At 31.8% G+C, this 23,403-nt stretch overlaps 1 protein-coding gene and 1 non-coding gene across 4 annotated transcripts in view; both read right to left on the reverse strand.

Annotated features, from left to right (window-relative positions):
- LOC148282536 (uncharacterized) overlaps window positions 1-23,403 on the reverse strand; it is a 359,774-nt gene that overhangs the window by 111,658 nt on the left and 224,713 nt on the right. The gene's annotated exons all lie outside the window — the stretch shown is intronic.
- TRNAK-UUU (transfer RNA lysine (anticodon UUU)) lies at window positions 21,114-21,186 on the reverse strand. Its single transcript has one exon. It is a non-coding gene; the product is annotated as a tRNA-Lys (tRNA).

Raw genomic sequence — 23,403 nt, forward strand, 5'->3', positions numbered from 1 at the left:
CGCGTACAATAATTATCATGCCTCATACTTTCGCTTCATCATTATTATATTCGTTCTTAAGCACGTACAAATAGCGCTACTTTCATACACCCCATGAAGATACAGAACCTAAAAATGTTGATTAAAGCCGCTTATTCCTACCCAAAACCTATTTTCATTTCCGTATACCATAAATACCCATTATTGTGTGGGTATGTCAATTCGATTTTTATTTGCCTTTTTTGCAGTCAATACTAGAAAATGATATATATATATATATTTTTTTTTAAGGAATAACCCGCTAAGCCTCTATTTTGAGGCTTGTCAGCCGGTGAGATAGAGGGGATATGGAAGGAGGTAACGAAAAATACATCACAACACCCAGACCAATTGAGAAAAAAATCTTTCTTGGATTTTCGTTCATGCAACTGGCGGGAATCGAACCCGCGACGCCAGTTTCAAAGTTGGCCGTCCAAGCAACTGCGCCACGGCGCCTGTATTTATCTATGTATTTATCTTGATTTATTTAACAATTATTAGAAGCGGCATTACTTTATTGAATATTCAACCCATTAAGCAATGTAGACTTAAAATCGGGTACATCCACATTTATTTATTTAACTCTTTATATACATACACACCTACATATAAGAGTGGGCATATTGCCTTAAGGCAATTTATTCCTACCGACCCAAACTGTTCGGTTTGAGAAATTTACAAGTATATGGACATATTCTAGGCAATTATGCAGAAAAAAATGTACACTATACTATGAAGAGAGTAGAGGAGAAGTGATGAGAAATGAGAAAGAAAAAAGAAGGATAAAGGAACAACTCAAACATTTAGAAAGTGACATTTCAATCTTGATTTAAATGTAAATGAAGAATAGCCGTCTCTAACATTAGAGGGTAGTTTATTTTACAACCGAGCAGCTAAAATTAGAGCGGTGAAGAGGTACTAAAAAGGTTTTCTTGTTACTAGAGCGAACATTATGTGCAAAAGCCTCTTATTTAGCAAGCAAATTGCCCTATTATTGGCTGAATTCTGACTTTCTGGCGTAAAATAGTGGGTGACATCTTGCCCAGGGCCCCTTTTACAATGGGACGTCAAAAAAGTTATTATCAATTGTCTATAAATCAAATTGAATTTTCTGTACGAAAATGTGTTTATTTGTTCAAAAATTGAAATAGCTTCGACAGCAATCTGTAATTAATCTAATAAATTAATCAGGTTTATTTATTTTGTTATTATGAATATTGAATTTCTCATTCAGAAAATCCGATTTGATTTTATGGACAATAGGGAAATATCGCATATTACGAATACCGATAAAAATATATAAAATGGATTTAAAAAAATTAATTGTATTTTCAAAATCTGTATGAATATTGTGGAGAAATGTTTTCATACATAACTTTGAGAAAGAAATTATAAAAAATATGTCCCTTGAAAAACGCTACATGTTTGGCATTGATAATTACGCCAAGATTCGTGACGATGTTCTATAAAAATGTAAACACTTACAAAGTTCAAAATTAACATGAATCGTGACGTATTAGGGGCGTGGCCAATGCAATGATCGTTTTCGCGGGAATTCAAAGTAAAAAAAAATAATTTAAACATGCAACTAATAAGTAGTAAAAAAAATTTTTTTTACTAGACAGTATTTTATGGACCGTTATTACTTAAAAATTGAAAAAAAAAGTTATATTTCCGGATTGAAGATAACTCATTTAACTTCCCATTGTAATCGGGGCCCTTGTGGTTATTGTGAACATACAAACTGATCTCTTTCAGTACATTTGAATTATCTGTACTTCGAATTTTTTTATTTATAAATCATAAAACACAAAGTATTTTACAAGTATAATACATTGAATTACATTCCCAGGAGTTACAACAACTCAATTCGGGACATAAATAGTATTAAAATTTAGAAAATAACACAAATTGAGAACAACAAAGAAACAAAGCAAGTTTTGCACCTTTATAACTAAATATAGCACAACAATATATACGCCAAAAACCTTTTCTTACACAAGCAGAATAAATATAGATAAAAAAACGCTTTTAAGAATAAAAAAAAGGAGTGAATCTACTAAGGGAGATAATGTCATTAACATCACATGCCATGCAGGTGATGCAGCCATAGTGATGATGAAAACATATCCACCTCAGTTAGTAAACATCTGGATACCTAAGAAATGTCGTATGGTACAATGAACACGTGAAAGGAAACATAATTCGGATATACAAAACGTGTATTCAAAATTCAATTTATGAAAATATTTGTCAATAAAAAAAGGACGATGATAATTCGAGTTTGTTGTAATTCAGCTTCCTTGTAAGAAACAATGATGAATTCAAGATACAAGTATGGAGAATAACTATAATCATTAAGATATAAAAAGCACAAATATTGCTTTTAAACCTTCTCTATTTCAAGGATGTAGTTCGACTCAGTAGGGTCCCAAATTATGGAACAATATTCTACATAATATGCTATGGACAAGTGTATCTAAAAATGTGCGTATTGCGGGTTGTATTATTAAAAGATCTAGAATTTCAAAGCACAAATTAAATCATCGTACTAAATTTATCTACAACACTAGTAAAATGCGACTAAAACATGAAACTCGCTTCTAAAATAATACCGAAATCTTTGATTTGGTAATTGCGTGTTCGTTAACTTGTGACAAATCGTTGAAAATGCGTTTGTTTATATAAAATTCAACTTTTTATCATTTTTCCTTTATCAGTTCTTTTCCTTCCCACTAATTTTAAACCGTCGTCGCTTTATTTTAGCATATTTTTATCTTAAAAATAATGCTTCACAAAAATCGCACTTTTTCCTCTTTCCAATTGTTCCAAAAAGCTAAACTTCGAGATATAAGACAAATATTTTGTTTTCAATGTTTAGAATATATCTGTACCGCAAAGGCAGACGAATGCAAATCCAAAATTTGATGAAATGACATTTCGATTTTTGTATCCAGTTTATGATCGTGTCCATTGATTTTAAAGAAATCTAAGTTGTGTAATGAATGAACCAATGTGTAAGGATGCTGAATATACAAATTAATGTTATAAATTATTTGAAAATCACATAGAGAAAGGAGATTCTTTAGGCATGTGTTAAACCTTTGACGTTTGGATTTGCAACCGTCTGCCTCTAATGTACAGATATATATAAGAACCAAAATTTATTTACAAGTAATTCAAATAGATCAAGTCAAAGAAGGAATCGTGTGATAGAAATACCACATTGTAAAATATGGCTCGCACAGAGACATGCATATTTTATAGGCTAAAAAAAATGGAATTCTTACTGATAATATTTCATTGATCCCAATCTTTAAAAATTTTCCTTCTTTTAAAAAAATACACACTATCCTGGATTAAAACTAAAGATATCAACTCTTTTTTTATGATATATTTTGTTGCCCTTTAATAATAAGGAATATTTTTACGTTTCTTTACTTTTTTATTTCCTTCTTCAATTACTATAAAAAAATTAAATAACTTATAATCTTTTACAGAATATTTTCTTTTCTATTTCTTATGTTACACAAAAATATTATAACTGTCTATTTAAAGGAGCGAAAATTCATAAACAGTTCTTGTATGCCCACGAACAGGCCATGCCTTTGTGGGATTTTTGGTTTACTATTTTTACTGTTAATATGTATTTCATTGCTATGTAATTTTTTATTTTTTTTAATACTCTGTTTTACCTTTTATTGTAAAAATAAATTGTAAAAATAATATTGTAAAAATAAAAAAAAATAAAAATAATTGAATACATATTATTGGATGGCATGCCTCACTATGTTAACATTTTTTATAGTTTTTAGTTAAAATCATTTAACCTTACATCTGTTAGTATTCGAAATAAATAAAATAAAATGAAATTCTGTAAAAGAATAGCCCGGTACCATCAACCAATTTTGTTGGTACATTTTAGAAATGTTTCGCGTCTTTAAAATTAAAGATGTTTTTTGTAATACGTATCTTTATATGAACTAATAAAAATTATATAAAACAACGTTTATTTCATACTGTTTTAGATGACAGATAAAGAAATAAACGTTTAAAATACACTAGAACCTCTTTTCACACGGACGTTCCACGGAGTACCGCGTAGACAATTAATATTATAAAACAAAACAATTGTGGATAGATTTCGTGATAAAAAAAATAGTCAATTGTTGACATACACAGCACTAGCTGCTCAATTCTGGAATAATCTACCAACTAATGTTAGAGACATCTTTATTTACATTCAAATCGCGTATGAAAAGTCACTTCCTAAATATTAGAGTATTTCCCTTCTCCTCCTTCTTTCCTTCTCTCTTTCCCACTCCACTCTTCATGGTATAGTGTAGATATTTAGTAGTTTAGTTTTCATTTCTTAAAAAATGTATGCGTATGTCAATGTTTTGTTTTACAGTGAAAATATTTCATATACCTACTCATTTTCTCAAATTGAACGATTTGGGTATGTAGGAAGAAATTGCCTTAAAGCAATATGCCCGCGAGTATGCATATGTATATAAATTATTTAAACATTTAATTTACAGTCAATATTTTTTCTTTTCAATAAACGCGTGGTTGGGAAGCGAAATGTTAAGATGAAATCGTCCCAGGAACAATCATGTTAGTAAAAACTTTTAGTATATTCGTAATCGCTTTAAAAATATAATAATCACCTCTGAAAAGATCCTTCAAATCCATTTTTTTTTATAATATTAACCAAGGCCTTTTTATTTCATTTATTTTATTCTTTTTACACACAAATAATAATTAATTTAAATTATTTTATCCTGGTAAAAATAACCATTCATTTTTAGTATACATTTGTCTCTGGCGGCCTCCGTGGTGTAGTGGTCAAGACGCTTGACTCACGCACGGAAGGTTCCGGGTTCGATTCCCGGTGAGAACACAAAAATTTAAAATGTGATTTTTCTCAAGCCTGGTTGTTCTGTAATGTAATTCACCACTATAATTGGGCCTCCTGGCCTGTTGTGGTGCAAAAAAATGAAATGAAATGAAAAAATGAAATAAACCGCGGTAACTTTCTTCGTTGAAAGGCCGACCTAAAATCAACCGCACTAAATAATATCCTACCGATTATACTTAACCCATCCATGTACAAATTACTCGTATGTTTTTTAAACCTGTTGTACAGAAGGAATTTACAATAGCGAACACTGGCGAGGAGCTGGTGGACGGGCGACACGAAATGCCAAGATAAAATGTGCATATTCTTTCGCTGCACGACGTTTAATAACTTGTCCGAGCTGACGTTGCATCGGATTACGCGTTGCGGGCCAAAGCAGTGTTCGGTTCTGCCAACTTCACGGCTTGATGGTGATGCCTTCCGCAAAATAAATAAATGAATACTATTTATTGGACATTTAAATAAGAAAAAAAAACCCAAGACAATAAAATACTTTAAAAATTGCAACAAAGATTATTTGTTATAACCCTTCCCTTGCGCACACATACAAACCTCTCGTGTAATTTGATTTCCAGAATAGTATTATTTTATTGCTTTTACGCATTATTAAATAAATGTTCAAATCAAACATAAAGTATAGTAGTTAGCACATTTGCTTGACGTACCATTTATGGTCCATTTAAAAACATTTTTTTTTTGTTTTTCCATACATTTTTATTGCAATATTTCTCTAAAAGAATCACTGTTATCCAAAGCGGATGACTGATCATAATAAATTATCTAGACAAGATGCAATAATTGGTGAAACAATCAATGCTCAATGTAGCGGCCGATGCGTCATTAGGTGCTTACAATCAGGCGGCTTCCGTGGCGTAGTGGTTAAGACGCTTGACTCACACACGGAAGGTTACGGGTTTTATTTAAATGTAATTTGTATGAAGCCTAGGTGTTCTGTGCTGTAATTGGGCCTCCTGACGTTTTTTTTTTTTTTTTAAATCTCTAGTTCATATAGTGCCCATGTGACCCGACTGTGGAATTATCTCCCATCCACTATCAAAGATGTTTCTACAGTATCTGTATTCAAATCACGTCTGAAGAAGCATCTCCTTTTCCTCATTTATTTTCTTTGCCATTGAGTACAAGTACTGATTTATGGTAACTTGTATTTAAATATGGTTATTTTTATTTTTGTATATCTTCAGCTTTTAATTGTATTTTCTATTGAATACGATTTGAAACTTGAATATTTAATATAAGTTACACTCTTGTTTTCATGGTTGTTTGGAAAAAATTGCCTGCAAATCTGCAAACATGCAATTTACAATATGTAAAAAAAGATTTTTAAATTTAAGTTATTTTGACTAACCTAATTCTGTGTTTTCCCAAGTATACAGTCGTACAGATGCTCAGAGATAAAACTGTCGCCCCCCGAAAAAAAACGCATTTTATATACCCGATCAGGAAAGACCCCGACGCCGACGGGGCGTCTTCGAGTAGCGCCGAGCGGCGCCGGAAATTGTCGAAAAGGAATAAATTAATTAAGTGGGGAGTGAGTGATAGGTAACGGTTTCCTTGAATGGTTAGAACGCTTTATGAGATAAGGCGTCCAATATATCCCAACACACGGGGGGTAGTTTATTGTATCGGGCACCACTACTAACTACCACCTTTATAATGACTTGTGTGTATAGTACATGTATTGAATACACTTTGTTTAGTTAGCTAACATAGAGAAGGTATTGTGTTTGTTAAGGGACAATAGGTTCTTGTTATAATAATTGTGTGTATGTTTGTCTATGGTATAAGGAATGAATCAAAACCCGCCCGACATTATTTTTCTCCATTCTGAGCTTAAAATATCAATTTCTGATGCGGTTTTAAAAACAAAAGCCGAGTCTTGAGAAGTTTGTTAAAAACACGATACAGAACCTCCGAAGTTTTATTTTGAAGAGATGAAATTTATCAATCCGAATTTCCCACGAGAAAATTTAAATATTTTTACAAGTTTCGTTGGTAACATGTTGCATTAAAAACGAGAAACGTCGAATCTTTTTTGAATATTTTTTTTTAATATCTTTTTTACAAGTCGGTCAGTTTCGGCCAGTAAAACAAGTTTCGGCCGGAGTGTGTCAAACTGCGTTCGGCTGGTGAGTGGTGTTAGTTATCACGTTCAATTTATCTCTTTTATTTCATTGTGTATCTCATTTGATTCTAATTTCGGAGGATTTATAAAACTCGTGAGGTTTTAAAATAAAAACGCTTTACGGTACGTCTCAAAACCGGTAGACATAAAAGTCGGTTAGCGGTTGAATACTTATGTTTACTAACATTAATTAATATTTTCACTTTTATCCTAATACGATACATTGACATACATATAGCGAGCATTGCCTTGATAAGAACCGATGGATCAGTACAAATATTCTGCCATATCCTAAAGTGTACCGTCAGTTCCAGGGTGCAGAACTGAGTTCGCACAGAGGCACTCCTTACATGTTGGTCCAAGATCCTTCAATCTTCTAACTAAGGAATTACAAAACATTTAATCACTGGTACAGTGTAAAGTAGGTTTGAGGTCTTGGATTAACATGGAAGGAACAGATAGACACCCTTTTAAAAAAATAAAAAAATAATAAAAAGCATACTGCAAATAAATCCTGTTTTCAAAATATCAGCATATGTTAATTTTGTTTTTCTTTTCTTTTGTTTCTCTTTTTTTTCATTTTCTGTTCATGGTCATGTCATACTTTATTTATATGCTATAAACTTATTAAGAATTGAAAAAAAATCTCATTGTAAAAGCAAACTATTTCATAAATTGATGTACATATTTGTATTTTTATAACCAGCAATTTACAAACCTATATACATGGAAACTCACGTTAAGGCGAAAACCATTTTTTTTTTTTTTTTTTTTAATTATATATTTAGACCCCTGTATTTAGTAGCCTTACGTGTCATGTTCAAGGCTTAGGTACTCGGAAAAAATCGTTTTTCTTTGTCTTGGAAATGGAATTTTCGATCACTGATTTTGGTTTATTACCTTTATGAGTCCAATCACCATTGTTGCAAAGTTCAAGAACAATGGCGCATGATAACTACTTTTAACTACAGTGTGGGATAGTTAAGGATATTCCATCTTTCCTGCATTCTGCTTCAAGATTATGGCGTTGCAAACTGAAAAATGGGCACTGAAATAACAGATGTTCGATACTCTGTGAAGAAATATCATCGCATGGACAATAGTCATCATTCCTTAATTTAAACCTATAAAGATAACTTCTCATAGCTCCGTGTCCGGTAAAAATTTGGGTGGTTTCGAAGGTACTTTGGTGATGATGACGGAAGTTTGCTGCATCAACCAGCGTTGGGAAAAACATTTTAGGCGAAAACCTTACTGATTATCTGTTACTACTCATTCTAAAAAGTAACGAGTAACTGCTTTCTATAAAAGACATTTAAACAATTTTATTCAGCTAAATACATATGAATTAGGGAAGGTACATAAGATCCTATATTAAGGACTCATTTCAGTTGTAATAAAAACTGTGATTACGTCTTTCATTGATTAATTCCTTCTCAATTTACTAGGGGTGGAAATAACCCCATACACATTGTTCATATAGTACAATGCTAATATGGTACCTTTCTACAACAGGGTTGAAATTATGGCATTTTTTTTTATCCTTACAAAAAGCTTCGTCCTCTATATACTATGCTAAAATTCACACTGTCTCTTCATTTACCTGAAGAAATAAAGGAGATTGAAAAGATTGAAATATTTAAAATTAATTTGAAAAAATATGTTATTGAGAAATTTTGTCAAAAAAATTGTAATGTTAATAAAAGTTTATATTAGATCTTAAGATGTTAAGAACTAACTTAATAAAGCATAAATAAATATACAAGATTTATTTTTTTTATAAAAGTATAACGTTAGAATAACAAAAAAGGAATATTAAGTCCTTCTAATTTTACCTATGAAAAAAGGCGGTTTTTTGCATTTTACGTGACGAGGTAAGAAATGCATAAAATGTGAGATCGGGTGAGGATGAGGAGTTTGGGAGGAGACAGAAAGAGTATCCCAGAAAGAAGTTAAAAACAAAGTTGTTTTATTTATTTTATTTTAATGAATAACCGTAAAGTTAGTGCTTCAAATATAAAATTTATACATGAATTTACATTTAAATATTACAAACAAGAATCTAATCATATATTTGACCAGATTTAATGATTTTTATAGAATCGTAAGATTTTTCTTGTTTTATGCAAATTGGGAAATGCAGTTTTTGTGATCGACACTATTTTCAGAAGGTAATATAATTAGGGAAAATAGGGTTCTAAGGATTTAGTAAATGTTACAAGCGTTTCCGAAATGTCAATGACCAAAGTAGGTATATTTTTCACATCAAGAGGAAGCGTATTTTAGTTATTAATAAATTTATTACTAACCCTTTCGGCCAAGGTGTTTTTTCAAATATATCCAAATGTAAGCTTTATTATCTCCCGGATATACCAAAATTAAAGAGTGGCAAGTTTGTTTTTTAATTACTGGTATACCTTCTGCTGTTTGGAATTATCAATGTACACTTTATTTATCACAACTAGAAAGAATTTAAAACTGATTCCTGAAACTTACGCTGAAACTTACGAAACTGGATCGTACGATGACTCTTCTTCCTTGCAAAGTTTAACTTCCCTTACTAAACGTAAAAGCACTTCTGATCTGTTTTTTCTCTTCAAAATTTCGAACAATTTTATCGATAGTCCTTGTCTTTTAAAGTGTATTTCAATCAATTGTACCGTTATGTGAACGTAGTTATGCAGAAAGCAGCCAGCCATAGATAAGTTAAACAAATAATAGCACTTTCATGAAAATATAAATAGATAATTTGAAATGGCGTAATCTGCCGGTCTAAAAGTAATTATATTTTAGTTTTATAAAATTTTTAAGTATATTTTTTACGGACCTTAAAAATTATTGTTTTTATTTCATTTATGTTTTTTTATTTTTTTATTATTGCGCGATTAAAACAAAATTCGTTTTAAAATAGCAAAATCGTATGATTTCCTCATTTTGCGAGCGTTTTACTAGACTACAGCCTTAAGGTCTAAAGGGTTAAAATGAATGCCTCTGAATCCAGTCCTGTAGCAAGCAACAGATAGGAACAGGGACAGGCCCGGGGTGAGATTAATCTAGCGCCTGCTAACGTTTCGTTGGCCACCCTAACGCGTATTTATATAAACATATTATCGAGGTTTATCTTTCTAATCCACAGATCAAAGTGTTGTAAAAGACATTTCATTTCCATATATCTGGGACAGGGACAAGGGACCAAATCCTATATATAGACTAGACACTAACCCTGTATATAAATACAGATGATGCCAATGTCGCATAATTAAATTTAAGACACGTTACAAGCGCTAAGAAAACGGAGTTTTAATTAAATAGGTGCGAAGGTTTTCACGGCCACTATTATCAATATGTTTCTTTTTCGGTTGATATCGTGTGTGTTGGATTTGTTCCGACGTTTTGGCTACCATTGCAGGAGCCATCTTCAGGGTATTACATTTGCTAACTATGGTTTTCATTCCCCTGTGCCCAGAATTCTTCGGTCTGCCAACAAACATACCAGTCTTGATTTCTTTGATAACAAGTTGTCTTCTTTCAAACGATCACTGAATCAAATTCAATTATAAACACCTCTCTCCCGCTTCCACTCCCTCAAAGTCTACTATAAACCATTGAGTCTTTCTAATTTTGTTATAATAATTTTCTATGTATAAATGTGTCCATTAAAATGCTCATCGGGCGTATATATAAATAATAAATAAATTTACAGTTTACAGTTTACAGTTTTTATTATTATTATTATTATTTTATTTTATTCCAGTAAAATGGCAATATAGTGCAGAGCCAATTCTACCATATAAACATGAACATAATTATAAATATAAACAAAAATACAACAATAAACAAAAATATAACAAAAAAACATAAAATAAAATTTTATATTGCAGCACTTATGGTGGTCTTAGCATATCGCGCCATCGCTCAAACAACGGTGAATGGATCCACCCTGCTGTGGCTTGGAGAATTTCGTTATTAGAGTTTTTCAGGCGTTCCCATAGGCTCCAGGCTCTTTGGCGAAGTAGGGCAGCGAAGGTGTTTATTCGTCCAGCTGTAAACATTTCAGAGGCACTGCAGTACCTGGGCAATCCGAATAATCGTCTGTATGAATTGTTATACGTGACCCTTTTTATTTTTGCACAACAGGCCAGGAAGCCCAATTACAGTGGTGAATTACATCACAGAACACCCAGGCTTGAGAAAAATCACATTTAATGTTTGTGAGTCAAGCGTCTTGACCACTACATCACGAAGGCCGCCTAAACTAAGTCGGGTTAAACCCGGGCCTCGATTATGATGGGAAGATAAAATTTATCTTCAATTTTATCTACAAAATAAAATTATGTTTTCTGTTTAAAAAATAGAATATGTTAACAATTTTTTTTTTAATTACCGGTTACCAACGAAGATACTTTGAATTTTTATACAAATATACACACTTTCGTACATAAATATCGGTATTAGTTAATACCGTCTATGAAGATAGCCGTTTATAATCGCGGCCCACGTCGGAACAAATCCAACACACGCGGTATCACCCAATAAAAAAACATATGAAATTTTAATTGATTGGTAATAAAGAAATTTAGCCCTAGGAAAAATTGGATAGAAAAAACGTTTTCTTACCAGGGGAAAAAATAAAAGCATCAAATTTAAGGCAAATTTTCTTGAAAATGCATGAAAAAAATTATAAAAAACGAACTACTTTCAACGACGTCACTGGTTCATATGCATCAACCAATTATGAAATAGTTGTGAAAGATTTCCGGTTTACTGAACTGAACGTGAAGACGCGGGAGAGAACTTGAGACGTCACACGCGGAGTAATTTCAGAAATACAAAACTTTTAAAAATCACAGCGCTGATAATACGATACACATTTTTTTTACAAAATATTTTTACTTTGTTTAATAGCCTATTAACATCAAAAAAATCAAAAAACTACTGCACTTCCTAATCGCCTTCCGTGCCTTCATTCTCTAACAGACTTTTACCATGATCAGACGTGTTGCTACGCAGACATGTGCAGTCGTGTGTGGTGAAAATATTATTTGATAGCACTGCAAATGTGAAAATGAAAATTTATACAGGTGTTCTTTAAACCCTGTCATATCCGAAACCACGATGATCAGTATGGGCAAGAAGACACATTGGCATATTAAAAAAAATATTTAGAACGAAAAAAAAATATTTAAAAAAATATTAAAAATAACAAATGGTAGCTTATTTCTGCAGGGGAGAAGCGAAGGGGCGCGGCCGCGCGGTTAACGGTGTGTCAGCCTCCCCTCTCCTCGTTTCTCCCCTGCAGCAGTTAGAAACCATTTGTTTTTTTAAATATTTTATTTTTTAAAATTTTATTCGTTCTAAAAATTTATTTTAATGTGCCAATATGTCTTCTTGCTCATACTGATCATCGTGTGTCAGGGTTTAGAGAACACTCTGTATATTATTCCATTCATAAATACAATCCAATAAGGAAGTTCACTGCTTTTTCACATATTTTTTAAACTTGTTATTAGACTATCAAACTAAACGAAACATTTTTATGTATGAATTTTTTAAGTTTTTAAATCTGAATACTCCGCCTAGAACGTCACAAGTTCTCTACAGTGGGTTCTGCTGAGCGGTGAATTGGCTTCCCGTAAACCGGAAATCTATCGCAACACTATCATTGGTTGATTCACAAGAACTCGTGACGTCATTCAAAGCAGTTCTTTTTTTTCATACATTTTCGAAAAGCATCGCCGTAAAAGTAAATGCTTGAATTTTTACCGTATGCTGGAATGCATTTTTTATATCTAATTTCCTGTAGCGCTGAACTTCTTCATCGGTGTAATAAGTAGATAACTACTTACATTTAAGTACACAGGTAAAATTGTGAAGGTTACCCTTTGTATAAAGGGACCACTCGAATCAATTAATGACAGATCATAAACCAGATAAAGCATAGAAGTACCTAATAATATGACGATACTGTTTAAAACTTCATAATTTGTTTTTTAATATCATAATCTTACCCTTATGCGGGTGATGCATTAGGCACTGCGATTTTATGCCAAATGCAGCCTATCTCGATCATCTGGTAATGAAAGGGGTAGGTAATCAGTCTTACCCTTCAGATGCCAGTTCAGACTTCAATATGTATATTTTTTTGTGTGAAGAAAAGGAAGACCGCGTTTTTTCTTCAAAATATATTTTTTAAATATCGTTTTTCGTCTCCTCAAAACCACAGTTTACTTTCGGAAGTGCGATATTTATTTGATTTATTTATTAACTTAAAGACAGTTTAATACCCATTATTTTAGACATAAATCCCAACTCTATGGGACTAAAAGTCATGTGTTGAGTTGGGACGATCAATAAGTTGACACAGACACGTGAGTCTTCTTCTTCTTATCAGCCCGTTTCTCTCCACTGCTGGATATAGGCCTCTTCCAAATTTCTCCATGTTTTTCTCTCCTGGGCACTCTGTTTCCATCCGTAGCCCACGAGTTCGACGACGTCGTCAGTCCATCTCCTCTGTGGTCTCCCTACTTTCCTTTTACTTTCGTGGGGTCTCCAGTTTAGTATTCTGGGGGTCCACTTATCGACTTCTTGTCTCGCCACATGACCCGCCCACAGCCATTTTTGTCTTCCTCCTCTTTCTGCGATATCGGTCACCTTTGTACGGCGTCTTATCTCCTCATTCCTTATTCGGTCTCTTAAGGAGACGCCCAACATTTGTCTTTCCATAGACCGCTGAGCGCACTTAATTTTGTGAACACTTCTAGCAATGAGTGACATGGTTTCAAGACCGCATGTTGCCACCGGCAGAACACAAGAGTTGTATACTTTGGCCTTCAGATTATTTTGGATTTCCTTATTTCTAAAAACGTGTTTCAGCTTTCCAAACGCAGCCCAACTTAACCCGATTTGTCTAGGCAGTTCCGCAGTTTGATTAAATTTTCCCAATTTGATTTTGTGCCCAAGGTAAATGTACTCGTCAAAAGCACCGATAGTTTTACTTCCGGTACACATGTTGCAAGATATTGGACTCAAAATCTTGATTTTGTCTATATTCATTTCCAGGCCGATCTTTTAAGAGGCTTCGTATAATTCTTTGACCATAGATTCCAGTTCATTTACCTCTTCACTTATTATTACTATATCGTCTCCAAAACTGAGGTGATTTAGATACTTGCCATCATAGATGACACGTGAGTATATCATCACAAATATTTCATAGGATCAGAAGCACAACATTTTTTAAATATTTTTTTTATAGTCTTTATTCAATAAAATATACACATTATTACAATATTAATACATTATAAAGAAAACAAAGTATTAAAATTTATTTTGTCCCGATAAACTATTCAATAACAGTTTATCATCGGGTGCTCAGATATTAGTTTTAATTAATAATCAAATAAAAAGAGTACAGACATAATACTGTATACGTGTAAAACAATCGACATAAAAAATAGTTTAAAGAATATATTTTTTTTGAAGTAAGAAAATAGAGTAAAATAATACAATTAAAATTAAAAAATAGCAATTTACTTAAATATACTTTAAATATAAGAAAAAATCAAACACATATATAAATAGTGTGTGCTCATAAATGTAACTAAAACAAGATAAAAAATAAAACAAAGTAAATCGAAAATTTCCATTCATATCTACTGAAAAAATAAAAATAATTAGAAAATTAAAAGTACATTTTAAAATTAAGATCTAAAAAATGTAAATTAAATAAGAAAGAAATAAAAGAAAAGGTTAACCTAAGAAAATAACAAAAATAACAAAGATAAAAAAACAAATATATGGCACATCAATATGGTAAACAGGAAACTCAAACATTAAGGAAAATCCAGTCCTTACACGAGTACAAATAGGTATTAGAGTTATAAACCCTGTTTGCATAGATTCCTTTCTCCAAAACGTTTTTCATCTCTGTTGCAATGTAAAACAAACTACTTGTTCAGATTGCCAACGCATTTTTTATCAATTTTGATCCGTGTAATAGGCGTTGCTATACATTATATTATGCTTATTCATTTGGATTTTGTAAGAAAATCGCCCCCGTAGAAAGTATTTTCTTTTCATTCTTTATCAAGCCGTAATTCACTCCTGGCTGAAAAATGCAGCTGGTAAATGAAAAGGTCTCTTCACCACAGCCAGACTTGGGAGTCTTCTGGCCGGCGGTAACTCGAATGGCAAACCCTTTAATGGAGTCATTACAAACTCATTAAATGCGCCCAAACTAGTGATGCACATAACCGGTCATACGTTTTACCAAAATCGTAAGAATAATCGATTATAAAACAGCGAACAACATTTTTCATTTGTCCAAATGTTGGTAGAAAAAGACCGGATTTCACCCTTTATGGATTAATAAGATTATATATCTTTTATTTTTTTTAATCTTTATTTTTTTAATACGTTCATATTTTATTCATTTTCTCGTGTTTGAAAGAAGAAATGAGGGAAGGCTGATTTAGAGTTACTCCGTATGGATCTGTCGTCGAAAAGATTTTTTACGACCGAATAAACAAAAAACTTTTTCTTTTCTTATGTTCTATTTCATAATTTTTGTAAAAAAAAATTCACTAGTGGAATGATACGGGATGGCTTTACACGGATACGCTTTTTTCTTATTTTTCGGCATTATACTTAATTATACATAGAAAACTCTAACTGGTCTAAATTTTGCTTTATTTGTTTTATATTGTACTTTTTCGTTATAATGTATGTAGTTTTTTTTAAATAAATAATATATAAATAAGGATAAACATGTTTAAACAGAAGTGGAGAACATTTTAGAAAAAGGAAAAAAAATAAATGTTTCAGCTTTCTAACATCACAAAAATCAACAGATGGAAAAATTTAAGAAATGTGGATGTTCACATATTGGCAGAATGATGAATTTTATACAGTTCGTAAAGTGGCCACTTAAACCAGCCAGTGACAGGTCACAATCCCTGTAAATGCGTAGACTTCTATATTTCTTTCTCTAATTTTAGTAATATTTTATATGAAATAGTCGTTTAACAGACTCAATACGGATTTACTTAACGATTCGAATTGAGTTCATACGTATGAGTTATTCCTTAACTTCACAGTTACCATTCTTTCAAATCTACCATCATTATTATTACAGAGGTACATTTTTTTCTGAAATGTACTTTTTCGTAAACAAAAATACTTTTAGGATAACAAAATATTTTAAACAAGAATTACAAAAAAACATTGCCCGTAAATTTATTATTTTATCTGAAAACACTTCTGGAATATTTTTTTACAATTTACAATTTATTTATAATTTTGATAGTATTATTAATTAAATCACTAAACGGCTCTATCACAGCTTGTTACTTTTTTAACACGGTTTTTACGACTAAAAGAAAATATCACCAAAATTTAAATATTTGCGTTAATCATAAGAACGAATAAATTTTGTCCTAAATTTAAAAAAACCTAATAAAAAAACGCATTATTGTAAACAAAAAAATAATTTTTTAATGATGGAAAACATTGAATAATAAAAACAACTACCAAAATGTACCTAGATTTATATACATAATATTGTGTCTTAATTAGGTTTTTTTTTAATCTTGCCACCACAACAGATCAAGGGGGCCATATAACAGTGGTGAATTGCATTACAGAAAAAACCTACTTGTTAACAAGCCTACTTAAAAAAAACACATTCATTGATCTATTTTTAAATAAACAAGTTAATCCCATTTACCTGAGCCAAAACACACTTTTTTAATGATGTTATGTTAAATTTGTTGTAACAGAGAGAAAAAAATAATTGAGAAGGAGATATCGAATTCTAGGCATTAACAGGGCTTATGACCTGTCATTGGTTGGTTTAAGTAGCCACTTCACAAACTGTGTAAAATTCACCATTATGCCTATGCCTATACATCCATATTTCCTTAACTCTTCCATCTGTTGACTTTTGTGAAGTAAAAGAGCTGAAACTATCATGTGGGTGAAATTCATTTGGCTGAACCAATTCACCCACTAGACAACGCCTGAAAACAATTTTCGGAAATACAGCCAGTCGAAGCATTTGGACAAACTCAAAACATTATTGTTATGTTATTTTGAGGTCACCATAATTTTTTTGGTAACTCAGATTTTGTAAATGGCTGCTCTCATTTGGAATTGTTCCTTTTATAAACCTTTATACGTAACTATTTTTAAAAAAAGCCCTCGGAGGGCGTTTAAAATCGACATAATATACATACATAGAATTAAAAATAGTCCAGAAGTGCGTAGAATCATATTTGAATACATAGGACTTTGTCCAATAATTCCCCCACTTAGACACACTTTCGCCGCGCGCATACTTGAAGTCGCCGGGTAATATTGCCAGTTCGCAAAGAATATAACCATAACACAAATGTAAGGTTAAAAAAAAGCAATCGGTTAATTTCTCTAAAATTTTATTGTGCACGCGGAAACATTGATTGACACAACAGAGCAGATAAGTAAAGGGTCATTTAATTAGAGTAATTGAATTAATGAACTTTGAAATTAAAATATAAAACAAGTTTTATTTGACATGAAACGGATATTTTTATATCATGTCAAATAATATTTGATGTTTTGAAGATAATGTCGGTCAAACGTCCACCACAGAGTTGTTTAATTCGAGATTTTATTTTCATTAATTCTCTAATTAGATGAGCAAAGTAGGGTAAAAAAATTTACTACCCTGGCAACACTAACGAAATTTCCATTTTGTTTTTTCGACAATCGGACAGATGGAAAAATAATTTCATTTTTAAGTAATGCATTTGTTATATACACCTTCATTAGCTAATTACACATGAAATGTGAGTGCATCCTGTTTCTTTAAGATCCCAGCAGTATTTATTTATTTTAAAAGGACACAACGCGGCATAGTTAAATTCAAATCACGAGTTGCGTACTGAGCGTCTACAAAGAAACTAATAGGTCAAAACGTAAACCTACTCATTTATGAGTCGTCTTCTGTTTGATGTGCGTATGCGGTTTCTGGACTATTCTTAATTTTATGTATGCATATATATAAATAAATAGTCTTATTATCTGATATTCTCATTATCGATTTCGAATGATTCGATAAGGTCCATCAATCAGTTACGGGCATCGCTGGAGCTAACTATTAGCTCGGCAATTTTACACTGCCATGCTCGCGTCGCGTCGAGGGGAGGTGGCCTCTATACTGTCTCGTTATGTTTATAGAACATTAGCGCCGCGGCTGATAAATATGTAAACATCGTAAATGTATTATTTCTGAACAACACAATAATAAGTTCACAAAACATTCAAAAAGGTTGGCAACAATCATTGGCGATTAACTAAGAGATTATGTTAAAGGTTTTTTTAAGTTGAAATAAAAATCCACTGTGTTTTAATGCAAAAAACATCGGTAGTCCCAGATACGCTATTTTAATATGTAATTTTATCATCAAAATAAATATAATAAGCTATAGTCATGTACCTTTACTATATTTTTAAAAATTTAATTGCTTTCTCTTTACTGTTTTTATTTATTTTAGAGAACATATTATTTTACATGTTTTTTTTATATTCTTATTTTTCACAAAAAAAATAAACATTCTTTCTCTTAAAATTAGATTTTGTAATTTTGTATTTTTTTGTTCAATGATTAAAGATATATCTACTTGTCATTTTTATTAAGTAATAATTATGATTAAAGATATATCTTTTAAATTTATTTCAACAGAGAGGGAAAAAGTTTTCGAGAAGAAATTTGGAAGTCTAGGCATTTACAGGGCTTATGACCTGTCGTTGGCTGGTTTAAGTGGCCACTTTACACACTGTGTAACATTCACCATTCTGCCCATGTTTGAACATCCACATTTCCTCAACTCTTCCATCTGTTGACTTTTGTGAAGTGAAAGAGCTGAAACCTTTATCGTGATTTGGTTCAGCCGGATGAATCTCACCCACGTGATAAAGGTTTCAGCTCTTTCACTTCACAAAAGTCAACAGATGGAAGAGTTGAGGAAATGTGGATGTTCAAACATGGGCAGAATGGTGAATGTTACACAGTGTGTAAAGTGGCCACTTAAACCAGCCAACGACAGGTCATAAGCCCTGTAAATGCCTAGACTTCCAAATTTCTTCTCGAAAACTTTTTCCCTCTCTGTTGAAATAAATTTAAATATGAACAACTCCCTAGGGAGGAAATCCAGCCGGTCTGCAAGCATTTGGACATAATCAAACATTGTTAAAGATATATCTACCTGTCCTTTTTTTTAAATAACTTAAAAATAAAAAAAAACATTTTTCGTACATTTTAATTTTTATATTCCATGTAGGTACCTTCTGAAAATGGTGTCGATCACAAAAAAGACATGCCTCAATTTGTAGAAAACACCCAATTCACTAGAAAAAAATTTACGGTTTTTGAAAATCATTAAAACTGGTCGAGTACATAGTTAGATTCTTGTTTGTAGTATAAAAAAAAACTTATGTATTCGTTTTTTATCATTTGATAAAGTCAAAACATTCCAACTGTTGCGTAAATTTGATAATTCGCACCTTTCACAAAAGTGCTATTATCTCAGTTTATATGTCTGGCTGCTTTCTGTATAAGTATGTTCAAGTAGCAGTTCACAGTGGAGTCCTGGTTCCGACCTTGGTGTATGAGAGCGAAGTATGGACTTATTAAATAAAACAATTTCTGAAACCATCCGTTACACGTTTGTTGTTGAACTAAAAACTAAACCAAAAATTTGGTACGCTTTTGTTCAATGAAATAGAACTAAAGGCTTCTCTAGCGAATTATACCTCTGCGGAGACATTGATCACACCTAGATCCTTTAAAAAATACCAATTAAAATGCGTGTGTAAACTCAATATGTTTCATTCGTTTATGATTCCAATAATTTTGTTGTGCTTTCAAATGTATAGATTACGCAGATAGGGAGTTTAAGTTTATAACCGAGCTGCACAGTTTAAACCCGCGCTGTGCTAGCGGGTGCCCGGCAAGACATCGTCACACCCTTCCAAATATCTCGATCATATTTCTGGCCCCGATTACAATGGGAAGTTAACACAGCTATTTTTGACTGTATATAATGAAAACTCTATATTAGATTACGAAAATGAGTTTTTGTATAAACATTAAAAGTTTCTTCGTCTGTAACCTTGATTGAACATGTTTAAAAGAAAAAAGAATATGGATATTCAGCTTTTCATACAGAAAACTTAATTTTACTTGGTAGATAAAATTTAAGATAAATGTTAATTTCCCTCTGATTCGGGGCCCTGGAAGGTAAGGCGACCAGTCGAACGTTGCCCATGGTCCACGAACAATGAAAAATTGGAGATGTTTTTTGTTAATCACTATTTTTTTAATTAAAAAAAATGTGAGTACTTTTATAACGTTGACAAATGAAAATATCATTTTTGGAAAAAACGGGCAATGTCACTTAATCATTCCTTTCTTGTGAAATTAAAGTAAAAATGTGTAGTTTTATAATTTAAAAAATCGAATTTCCTAACTAAAAATAATTTATCAATAAAAAAGTAATCGCCCGAACAGGGACTTGAACCCTGGACCCTTGGATTATTGGAGATGTTTTTTGCAAATCACTATTATTTACTTAAAAAAAACGTGAGTACTTTTATAACGTTGACAAATGAAAATATCATTTTTGGAAAAAACGGGCAATGTCACTTAATCATTCCTTTCTTATGAAATTAATGTAAAAATGTGTAGTTTTATAATTTAAAAAATTGAATTTCCTAACTAAAAATAATTTATCTATAAAAAAGTAATCGCCCGAACAGGGACTTGAACCCTGGACCCTTGGATTATTGGAGATGTTTTTTGCAAATCACTATTATTTACTTTAAAAAAACGTGAGTACTTTTATAACGTTGACAAATGAATATATCATTTTTGGAAAAAACGGGCAATGTCACTTAATCATTCCTTTCTTATGAAATTAAATTAAATATGTGTAGTTTTATAATTTTAAAAATCAAATTTCCTAACTAAAAATAATTTATCTATAAAAAAGTAATCGCCCGAACAGGGACTTGAACCCTGGACCCTTGGATTAAAAGTCCAATGCTCTACCGACTGAGCTATCCGGGCTGTTGTGAGGAGCGCCCGATAAATCTATCTGTTTCCTCTATGTTACTCACATGTTATAAATAATCGTGATTTGTTATTTTTACATCGAACTCAATAAAAGCAATATAATATACGGATGTCAAATGGTAATATCTAATGAATTGTGTTGTAGGTTGATTAAGTATGTATAGCTACAAACTATTTAGTGTGGGAACTTTTTCTACTCGCCGCACGATGGCGCTTGTCTAGACTGTTTAGCGAAGATCCACACCATTATAATATTTTCAATTTCAACCGAGTCAAACATATAGATGAATTTCTAAAATTTAAATTTATTTCAAATTAATTAAGTTTATTATTTCACTAATCAGAAATCATACGACAGTACCTACTTATTTAAAAACATTTTCTTTCACCGCATCTGAAATAATGCAGAAAAATGATGTGTTTTTTTTTTAATAGATGGCTCTTATCATCATGTGACATTATTTTATATTCATTGTTTTTTAGAAGACATAAGATTTTTTGATAAATAGTTCAAACATGGACATTAATTTCCCCTAATCAAAAATCTTTTTATTCTCTATTGCAAAACTTGTCAATCTTGATAACTCACTCGAATGTGTGTCGTCGATAGACTAATCCGTAACTAACCGTGACTAACCCGTATGCAGAGACTAAACTTAAGGTGAGGAAAGTACATTCTAATTTCAAATGCAGAAAATAACCCGAAGGTGAAGACAATAGAATGTACTTTCCTCGCCTTAAGGTTTGTCTCTGCATACGGGTATAAATAACTACTAAACCGATTTACGCGGGGTTTTTTGCAAAATGGTGGGCTTTGCCATAAGCATTTTTATAGCTCAAAATCTTCAATCTGTTTAATAGAAAAAAAGTTCACAGAGTAAATGTTTTATTCAACATTAACCAGGGCGGCATTCTCGAATACATATACTAAAAAAATTGGAGAATATTATTTTTTTGCATATTAAACAGTTTGCATTTGAATGTTTACAAACAATGTTCGTTTTTTTGACCCAATAAGCTTATTTCCTTTAATACTAAAATAATGATATGTGTTATAATATATATAAACTCAATATACATGTATAAATTATAATATGTATATGTATATGTTTGTGTGAATTGTAAATATTTATGTTTGTGAATGGATAGTAAGTGCCGACTCAACACGGATTTTCTAGCGAGTCGGGGCAAGTTTACAGGCATAGGTGTTTCCTGATTGTGTTACTTTGAACTGTGTCTCTGTCCCCAATAAACGAATATACAAGGTTACTAAAAAAAATATATATATAATTACAAAATTGGAGGATTTGTTTTTTTTACATTAAAAAGTTTGTATTTGAATGTTTAGAAGAAACATTAGATTTTTATGGGTCCCAATAAGAATATTTCCTTTAATTCCTTATACTTTCTAACAATTTATTTCTTCTTACTGGATTTTCGGTTATCCTAAAATAATATTAACTTACATTCAATACATTAAAAAAAATCATATTCCTACATTAAGTGCATCCCTGTTGGCAAAAAGAGCAGAGTTTGATATTCATAAAAATAATTCTAAATTAGAATATTTATTATATATAGGAATTTAATCATAAACAAGTACCTAGGTACCTACTCAGAAATGAAAAGTTAAACCATTTTTTTAACGTTTATCTGAACGGTTTTTACACGCTTTCACGACACAATCGGGCAATGTTTTCGGGCGCACGGTATAAAAAATAACAATTTTTAAAAAACGCAGAACTTTCTTATACAGAATGTTTTATTCGAATCCTCTGTTTAAAAAATAATGAAATTGTTTTTTTTTTTAGGTGCGGACACGACAGGACTACGAAACGTCGATTTTGTCTATTCTAACAAAAGGTCCGAAATGCAGTTGTCTTTTTCGCACAGTGTCGTGGAGTCATCTGGAAGACAGTGACAGAAAAACAATGTTCAAATTCACATTTATCGAAATTCCCTATAACCGTATATTTACACAATTTATGTAATCCGAAACACAAAAATAAACATGTAAATGTACATATATTTTTTTTACCACCACAACAGACCAGGAGGCCCAATTGCAGTGGTAAATTATAACAAAGAACACCCAGGCTTGATAAAAACCACATTCAATTTTTGTATTCTCACCGGGAATCGAACTCGGAACCTTCCATGCGAGAGTCAAGTGTCTCAACCATTACACCACGGAGACCGCCAAATATCTCA

The sequence above is a fragment of the Micrasema longulum genome, unplaced genomic scaffold (assembly GCF_059751315.1).
Source record: "Micrasema longulum isolate JH-2025_06_02 unplaced genomic scaffold, ASM5975131v1 h1tg000319l, whole genome shotgun sequence".
Taxonomy (NCBI): Eukaryota; Metazoa; Arthropoda; class Insecta; order Trichoptera; family Brachycentridae; genus Micrasema; species Micrasema longulum.